This window comes from Rutidosis leptorrhynchoides, chromosome 2, assembly GCF_046630445.1.
Source record: "Rutidosis leptorrhynchoides isolate AG116_Rl617_1_P2 chromosome 2, CSIRO_AGI_Rlap_v1, whole genome shotgun sequence".
In the NCBI taxonomy this organism is placed as follows: domain Eukaryota; kingdom Viridiplantae; phylum Streptophyta; class Magnoliopsida; order Asterales; family Asteraceae; genus Rutidosis; species Rutidosis leptorrhynchoides.
In genome coordinates this window covers 546,583,823-546,593,668 of record NC_092334.1, presented here as the reverse complement: position 1 = coordinate 546,593,668, position 9,846 = coordinate 546,583,823, and the positions used below count along the sequence as shown (strand labels likewise).

At 34.9% G+C, this 9,846-nt stretch overlaps 1 non-coding gene across 1 annotated transcript; it reads left to right on the top strand.

Moving 5' to 3' along the window:
* The first annotated feature begins 9,038 nt into the window (after window positions 1-9,038).
* On the top strand, window positions 9,039-9,145 carry LOC139895041 (small nucleolar RNA R71). The gene has a single exon (XR_011775512.1). It is a non-coding gene; the product is annotated as a small nucleolar RNA R71 (small nucleolar RNA).
* Window positions 9,146-9,846: the final 701 nt, after the last annotated feature.

Genomic DNA, 9,846 nt, shown 5'->3' with positions numbered 1-9,846 from the left:
GCCCTTAGGATTGAAAGTTTATGTGGGTGCTAAGGTATTGAAAAGTAGACGTAACCAGGCAGTACCCTATGAGGGATCTCATCCTCAGGTAGAGAGAGGCTCAGACGAGGAAATGGAGGAGGCGGAAGACATTAGGGATGTCTTTCGAGATGCTATTCTTGACGTCCACGTTCGTATAGATGAGGAAGCAATGACGAACGCGGCCAGACATAGTATGTATGAGCAGTGGAACTTCGAGCGAGTATACGAGGATTATAGGCGACGCCAACACGATAGCTGGTTAGTTCATCAGCACCAAATCATGAGCCAGCTATCATATCAGGTACCAAATAACTATGTACCTACTCGACCTGCTCATTTTCTGCCACATAGCCCCGATATCCGACCACCCTTTAACCGGTATGACTATGACCAAGCCTATCAGAACACCTATAACCAACAATGGAACCCACCCGATGAGATGAACTGGAACCCCTATCCAGACTGATTTAGTTCCATTTGGTTATTTTTATGATTTTTATGATTTTTTTTGTTTTTATCTTTTGACTTTTTCATGTTTAAACTTATGTTATTGGATATATTTGTGTAATTTTTATTATTTTATTATTATTGTGTACTAATATTTCATATTTAAAATTTGAAAGTGGGATATTAAGTCCCATTTCAAATTGCCATGCATGATTATATTTGTATGTATGTATATTGTCGATTGTACAAAACAGGATAAAACAGCGCATTTTCAAAGACTGGCATTAAGTTCAGCAAAAGCTACTAATTTTGACGACAAGATGACAAATAAATGTGATGTAACAAAAGACGAAATGAACAAATGATATGCACCATTTATCATTCAGCAAACAAATGCCAATATGTTTGGAAACTTTGGTAAAATTTAATCATTTCTACGCTAATCACCCTCAATAATTTAAATTGTACTGATTTCTTGCAAATGAGGGCATTGCAAGATCTTAAGTGTGGGAAGGGGTTAAATTTTTTCGGATTTTTAAAATTTTTATCTTTATACACTTGGTTACCATTAAAAATACTAGTAACGTAGTAGTTGTATTAGAATCTAGTGCTCTCTAATAAAGAACAGCCCTAGTCTTATATACTGACTACCCAATTCTAGTAAAATTTTTCATAATTTTCAATTAAATGAACTCAAAATCATGTTTATACATATTTATGAACGATAAAACTAGGTGTTAACACCGAAATTATTGTAACCTCGGAAAGGACATAAATTGAGAAACAAACCAAAATGTTAAAATTCATTCAAAATGGAATAGAGGACGATAAAAAGGAAAATAAAAGCCAAGTGCGGGAAAATTTACCAAGTTATCTTAAACATATGTCACATATATCTGTGACAAATAACTGAAAATACTTTTGCTTTGAACTAAACTAAAACTGTTTTACCCGATGAAAGAAAAGAAAAGATGGATCTACACGATGACTCAATTCCATCATTAAAAGGAAGTAAAGGCTTCCGAAAAAGACACGCGCTTCTTGATTTAGGTCAAGAAGTTGTCGTCCAGACCAGCTGTAGGTTGACGAAAAATCTAGAAAAGTCATCACTAAAATCAGCAGGAAATCCACGGACCTCAGCATTAAACAGGGTCGCCAAGTGGTCAGATTTATCCTAACCATGAGAAGGATTTATCTCGTAAAATGGGGGGGCACCGTGCAAACTAGCTGGATAAGACTAATGAATCAGAATCCCAGAAAGGATAATCTCCTTAAAGATTAAAAATCAGCTTTTAAGCCTGATATTACTCAATCCTAGAGATTGACCTTAAAGATTGAGAATTCAAACTCATGGAATTCAATGATATCTAAACTCGAGCTTGAACGAGAAAATATTTTGATCAAAATTACAAACCGATTTGTTTTCTGAAAACCCTATTTTCAATGCGTTCATTATCATTGAACGTAAAATCCTAGGAATTCACCTAGAATTCATTAGGTCACCTGAACCAAATCGAGTGTCAACCGTAAGAACGGTGGTTGCATAGCATGGTCAAAGACAGGACCTTGTACCAGACCGAAAAATCATAAGGGTGAGCTTTACTATTGCTCCTACCAAGGATAGTAATTGCGTCCGACACGTTATAGACCATAATTAAAAGCATGTCAGGGGACATTGCCTTAACAGTTGCTTGTTCAACGCTTTCCTTTACAACCGGACGGTAGTTTATCGAAAGGTAATATACGGGACAAGTAAACTGGACGTGTTGCTTTCCAAATACAAGGTTAGCAAGTGGGTGACACAAAACCGCAAGTTTTGAGCTAAAATTTTCAAATCTGAAACCCACCAAACCCACAAAAATATTTTGCAAACACCGGTGAAGGGTTAATCCGGAAAACTTATCTAGGGTAAAAACTAGATTTAATTTTCAAAAGATCAAATGTTTTCATAAAGATCCAATTTCCTTAAGGATCTACATTTTCATAGTCATGTGGGACTGTAAACCGCCTTTCAAATGTGCACTTTGCTTTGGAAACCGAAAGTAAATCGGCTATTTGATTGCAAGTGTCGTTGACCTAAACCCGAGGCAACTGTGGATGACACACCCACCTTTAACCATGGTTCTATCGTTACTATCATTGTTTATACCGCCTTATAGAAATCACTAATGTACAAAGTGTGAAGAATAAAGAAGTGATTCTAGTATTTCAAGACGGTATTGCTTGAGGACAAGCAACGCTCAAGTGTGGGAATATTTGATAATACTAAAAATGAACATATATTTCATAGCATTATTCCTCAAGAAAGACAAGCTTTTAGTTGCAATTGTTCTATTTACAAGTGATATTCGTTTAAATAATAAAAGGTGAAGACAAAAGACAGATTCGACGAATTGAAGACGCAAACGACCAAAAAGCTCAAAAGTACAAAATACAATCCAAGAGGTTCCAATTATTGATAAGAAACGTCTCGAAATTACAAGAGTACAAGATTCAAAACGCAAAGTACAAGATATTAAACTGTACGCAAGGACGTTCGAAAATTCGGAACCGGGACCAGAGTCAACTCTCAACGCTCGACGCAACGGACTAAAAATTACAAGTCAACTATGCACATAAATATAATATAATATTTAAATAATTCTTATAATTATTTAATATATTATATTATTTATAAAACCGTCGGCAGAAGAAAACAACCAAATATGAGCCTCCCCAGCTGGCCATGCGATCGCATGGCCTGGAAGGCATAAATCCATGCGATCGCATGAGCCCCAGTTCCAGCCCACATGCCTATAAAAATCGAGCTTTGGTGCACCAAAAATATCCATCTATCTTTCTCTTCTCTCCATTTATACGATATATTTATATTTATAATTTATATTTTAATTTTAATTTTAATTATAATTCTAATAATAAGGGTATGTTAGCGAATGTTGTAAGGGTGTAAGTCAAAATTCTGTTCGTGTAACGCTATGCTATTTTTAATCATTGTAAGTTATGTTCAACCTTTTTACATTAATGTCTCGTAGCTAAGTTATTATTATGCTTATTTAAAACGAAGTAATCATGATGTTGGGCTAATTACTAAAATTGGTTAATTGGGCTTTGTACCATAATTGGGGTTTGGACAAAAGAACGACACTTGTGGAATTTAGACTATGGGCTATTAATGGGCTTTATATTTGTTTAACTAAATGATAGTTTGTTAATGTTAATATAAAGATTTACAATTGGGCGTCCCTATAAGTTACCATATACACTCGATCGGACACGATGGGCGGGGTATTTATATGTACGAATAATCGTTCATTTAACCGGACATGGGAATGGATTAATAGCCACTAGAATAATTAAAACAGGGGTGAAATTATGTACAAGGACACTTGGTATAATTGATAAAAAAATATTAAAACCTTGGGTTACACTCAGTCGACATCCTGGTGTAATTATTAAACAAAGTATTAAAATCTTGTTACAGTTTAAGTCCCCAATTAGTTGGAATATTTAACTTCGGGTATAAGGATAATTTGACGAGAACACTCGCACTTTATATTTATGACTGATGGACTGTTATGGACAAAAACCAGACGGACATATTAAATAATCCAGGACAAAGGACAATTAACCCATGGGCATAAAACTAAAATCAACACGTCAAACATCATGATTACGGAAGTTTAAATAAGCATAATTCTTTTATTTCATATTTAATTTCCTTTATTTTATATTTAATTGCACTTCTAATTATCGAATTTTTATTGTTATTGTATTTAATTGCACTTTTAATTATCGTACTTTTTAATTATCGCAAGTTTATTTTATCGCATTTTTATTAATCGCAATTTCATTATCGTTATTTACTTTACGCTTTAATTTAAATCTTGTATTTATTTTTTATTTTACATTTGGTTTTAACTGCGACTAAAGTTTTAAAATCGACAAACCAGTCATTAAACGGTAAAAACCCCCTTTATAATAATATTACTTATATATATATTTGTATTTTTATAAAAGTAAACTAATATAGCGTTAAGCTTTGTTTAAAGATTTCCCTGTGAAACGAACCGGACTTACTAAAAACTACACTACTGTACGATTAGGTACACTGCCTATAAGTGTTGTAGCAAGGTTTAAGTATATCCATTCTCTAAATAAATAAATATCTTGTGTAAAATTGTATCGTATTTAATAGTATTTCCTGTAAAAATATAAGCTATTTTATATACACCTCGCGAAACATCAGCGTCTTCAAATCGTCGAATCTGCCTTTTGTCTTCACCTTTTATTATTTAAACGAATATCACTTGTAAATAGAACAATTGCAACTAAAATCTTGTCTTTCTTGAGGGATAATGCTATGAAATATGTGTTCGTTTTTAGCATTATCAATATTCTCACACTTGAGCGTTGCTTGTCCTCAAGCAATATAGTCTTGAAATAAAAACATACTTGAATCACTTCTTTATTCTTCACACTTTGTACATCAATGATTTCAATACGGCGGTTATGAACAATGATAGTAACGATGTGGTTTACAGTCTCACATGACTATAAAAATTTAGATCCGTTAGGAAATTGGATCTTTATGAAAACATTTGATCTTTTGAAAATTCAATCTAGTTTTTATCCTAGATAAGTTTTCCGGAATAACCCTTCACCGGTGTTGCAAAATGTTATTGTGGGTTTTGTGGGTTTCGGATTATAAAATTTTAGCTCAAAACTTTACGGTTTTGTGTCATCCACTTGCTAACCTTGTATTAGAAAAGCAACACGTCCAGTTTACTTGTCCCGTATATTACCTTTCGGTAAACTACCGTCCGGTTGTAAAGGAAAGCGATGAACAAGAAACTGTTAAGGCAATGTCTAATGACATGCATTTGTTCATGGTCTAAAACGTGTCGGATGCTATTGCTATCCTTTGTAGGAGCAATAGTAAAGATCATCCTATAATTTTTCTGGTCTGGCACAAGGTCCTGTCTTCGACCATGCTATGCAACCACCGTTCTTACGGTTGACACCCGATTTGGTTCAGGTGACCTAATGAATTCTGATGAATTCTCAGGATTTTACGTTCAATGGTAATGAACGCATTGAAAATAGGTTTTCAGAAAACAAATCGGTTTGTAATTTGATCAAAATATTTTCTCGTTCAAGTTCGAGTTTAGATATCATCGAATTCCATGAGTTTGTAATTCTCAATCTTTAAAGTCAATCTCAAGGATTGAGTAATATCAGACTTAAAAGCTGATTTTTAATCTTTAAGGAGATTATCCTTACTGGGGGGTCTGATTCATTAGTCTTATCAAGCTAATTTGCACGGCGCCCTCCCCATTTTACGAGACAGATCCTCTCATGGTTAGGATAAGTCTGACCACATAGTGACCCTGTTTGATGCTGAGGTCCGTGGATTTCCTGCTGATTTTAGAGATGACTTTTCTAGATTTTTCGTCAACCTACAGCTGGTCTGGATGACAACTTTTTGACCTAAATCAAGAAGCGCGTGTCTTTTTCGGAAGACTTTACTTCCTTTTAATGATGGAATTGATTCATCGTGTAGATCCATCTTTCTTTCGAATATATTACAGTAACTCGGGTAAAACTGATTAGTTTAGTCCAAAACAAAAGTACCTGCAATAAGCTTGTACAGATATGTGATATATGTTTTAAAGAACTTGGTGAATTCTTCCCACACTCAGCTTTTATTTATTTCTTTCTTTGCCTTTTTATTCCCCTCTATTCCATTTTAAATGAATTCAAGCATTTTGGGCTGTTTCTCAATTTATGTCCTTTCCAAGGTAACAATAATTTCGGTAGTATCACCTAGTTTTATCGTTCATAAATATGTATAAACATGATTTTGAATTCATTTAGTTGAAAATTTTTCAAATTTTCACAAAATTGGGCAATTAAACCAAGTGTAAACCCGAGAGAATTTATAACCCTTCCCCACACTTGAGATCTTGCAATGCCCTCATTTGCAAGAAATCAGTAAAAATTTAAATTCATGAGGGTGATTAGTGTAGAAAAATGATTAAAATTACCGAGTTTGCAAACATATTGTTGTTATTTCACATTTGATATTTTGCGTCTTGTCGTCAAAATTAGTAGCTTTTGCTGAACTTAATGACAGTCTTTGAAAGTGCGTTGTTTTACCCTGTTTTGTACATAAGATAAACTACAAACATATATACATATTTTTGAAGTTTGGTATATTACCCCACTTTCAAAAATTTATAAAATCTAATATTTTTTTGGCATACTTTAAATCAATAAAATTAAAAATATTGATAACAAAATTTGTCGTCCCGCCCTCGGGTAAAGCAATTTCGGTTCAATGACCTAGTGTTTAAATCACGATGAATTTTAGAAATCATTTTTTTAAACTTAATTAAATAAAGTAAATTTTTGTTTTTAAAATCACACAAAACTTAAATTTAAAAAACATATTAATTTCATATAAAACCTACAAAACAAAAAAAAAATTCAGAATGGGGGGAGAAAACTAGTTCTTTAGTGTCTGCTAGTGGAAAAGACCAATCGGATTCCATTCTCGGAACTACACGAGAACAGAACAACTAACTCTAGACAGCATTTTCTTTTTAGAACATTTTGAATCTCCCCACACTTAGGTAGTTGTGGTGTCAAAATTGTGATTAACTTCATCGTCAATTTTTCTTGGACCATAATCAACTTGCATATCTGTGACTTTTGCTTTAAGCCATTGGTCGGATTCTTGTGTAATATCCACAAATTCAACTAATTTCGCCTTTTCTTTAGGCGACAGATTGGATACTAACCGGTTACATAACTTAAAGTTCCCCTTGGTTCTAGCATCGCGAATCTGTTTAATAAGTTTCTTCATTGAACTATTAATAACGGGATCATTTAATTTCGTATCAACTATGGGGTTCTTTGTTATCAGGTCATCATTAGGTGTTACTTCATTTTCCCCACACTTAGGCGTTTTATTATTGCTAAGCACTACCGTTGGAGTTGGTAAAACAATATGTTTCTTACCAATCGTTTTTATTGGTTCAAAGGTTTTGGTTGGTGGAGATTTAGACTTTCAAATCATAAAGGTGATCGATTTCACATCATTACTAAGTGTCATTCTACCCTTTCTTACATCAAATAACGCCCCGGTGGACGCTAAGAATGGTCGATCCAAAATTAGAGGAATGTTTGGGTCCTCTTCTATGTCAATGACAATGAATTCGACTAGAAAGGTTAAATTACCTACTTGAACGGGTAGGTTGTCAACAATTCCAACTGGGTGCTTAATGGTTTGATCAAGGAGTCGAACACTCATATCCGTTGGACTTAACTCACCTACTCCTAATCTCTTATATAATGAAAGAGGCATAACACTCACACTTGCACCTAAATCTGCTAGTGCATCATACATGACACAGTCACTTAGTAGACAAGGAACAATAAATTTACCCGGATCACCTACCCTAGGTGGAGATTTTGGTGGAACTGTCTTCACCGGGTTTACTTCTACGGTTTTTGTTTCTTGCACTTTCTTATTCTTCTTCTTCTTCTTTTTTCCAAAGGTATCACAAACTTTATTACCTATCACTTGCTCATACTCAACTCCTTTTCTTAGAAACGGGATGGGTGTTTTGTATGGTGCCACCACTGGCTTTACATACTCGGGTGGTGGTGGTGTTGTAACTTCTTCATTGTTACTCACATCTAAAACCTTCCCATCTTCTGGTGTTGGTTTTTTAGAATTTGTTGACACCATATTAACATTCTCATTCTGAGGATTTACTTCAGTATTACTCAGTAGCTTTCCTTGTTCCCTCTCACTCATCATGCTAGCAAGAGTTCCTACGTGTTTTTCTAGATTCAAAATGGAAGCTTGTTGAGTTCTTAATGACTGATCAAACCTTTCATTTGTTTGGGTTTGAGTATCAATAAATTGTGTTTGAGATTCAACTAGCTTAAATACCACTTCTTCCAGATTTGACTTTTTCTCTTCGGTTTGTTGTGGTGGTTTATACAAGCCAGGTCTTTGTTGATTGAAAGTGTTGTTTTGAGTTAGTTGGTTATTCGGACCTTGTTGGTTGTATGAGTTATTATTGGGTCCATTTGGATTGTAAAGAATGTTTTGATTTCGATTAAAGTTTGGCCTTGGCGGTTGATAATTATTTTGATAATTATTTCCCGGCCTTTGGTTTATGTAGGAAACATTCTCTCATTGTTCCATCGTTTGCTCAACATTACAATCTTTCGTTAAGTTTGGTCCACCGCATTGCTCACAACTGATTCGTATTGCGTGAATATCTTTAGTCATCTTTTCCATTCGTCTCTCGAAAGCATCTATTTTTGCGGAAACATAATCAAAGTTATGGCTAGAATCGGCTCTAGCCGCTTTAGATGAATGAAAAATATCTTTTTCCTGATGCCACTCATGAGAGTGGGATGCTGTGTTATCAATGATCTTGTGAGCTTCGGTTGGGGTTTTCTTCATAATGGAACCACCAGCTGCTGTGTCGATGTCTTTTCGTGTGGCGATGTCGACGTCTTTATAGAAAATTTGCACTATTTGAAAAGTATCTAAACCGTGTTGAGGACACCCTCTCAACATCCTTCCGAATCTTGTCCATGCCTCATATAACGTTTCATTTGGCTTTTGCACGAACGTGGCAATTTCTCCTTGAAGTCTCACGGCTTTAGATGTCGGAAAGAATCTTTGAAGAAATTTCTCAACTAAAATATCCCATGAGTCAATCGTTCCTTCAGGTAACGATTCTAACCAATCTTTGGCTTCTCCCTTTAAAGTCCAGGGAAATAACATGAGATAGATCTGTTCATCCTCAACTTCTCTGATTTTGAATAGAGTACAGATCCTATTAAAAGTTCGAAGATGTTCGTTTGGATCTTCTTTTGTTGTACCACCAAATTGGCACTGATTGGTGATCATGTGTAGGATTTGTCCTTTGATTTCAAAATCTGATGCTCTAACATCTGGCTGATTAATGGCGTGACCTTGGCCCGTGCGTGTGGCTCTCATTCGGTCTTCCATACTTTGAGGTTCCGTTACTTCCATAATTGAATTTGTTGAATCCGAATCACTAGAAGATTCTGATTTAACTATTTGTGGTTCAGGAGGAATGATTAGTGGTTCAGGATCTTGGAATTGTCCTTGAATATCCTCCGGATTCTCAGTTGTGAAGTCGGGTTCAAAAAATGAATTATCGGAAATTTGAGTTGGAGAACTTGTTCGACTAGATGATGATTCTAAAGAAAAATCAACGGCAACAATATTGGCTAGATGCCTTGATCGAGTTACAGGTGGTGAACGTATGAAAGGTGGTGAACGTTTTCCTCAGTGCATTCACTGAATATCCTATTAGTAATAAAAAT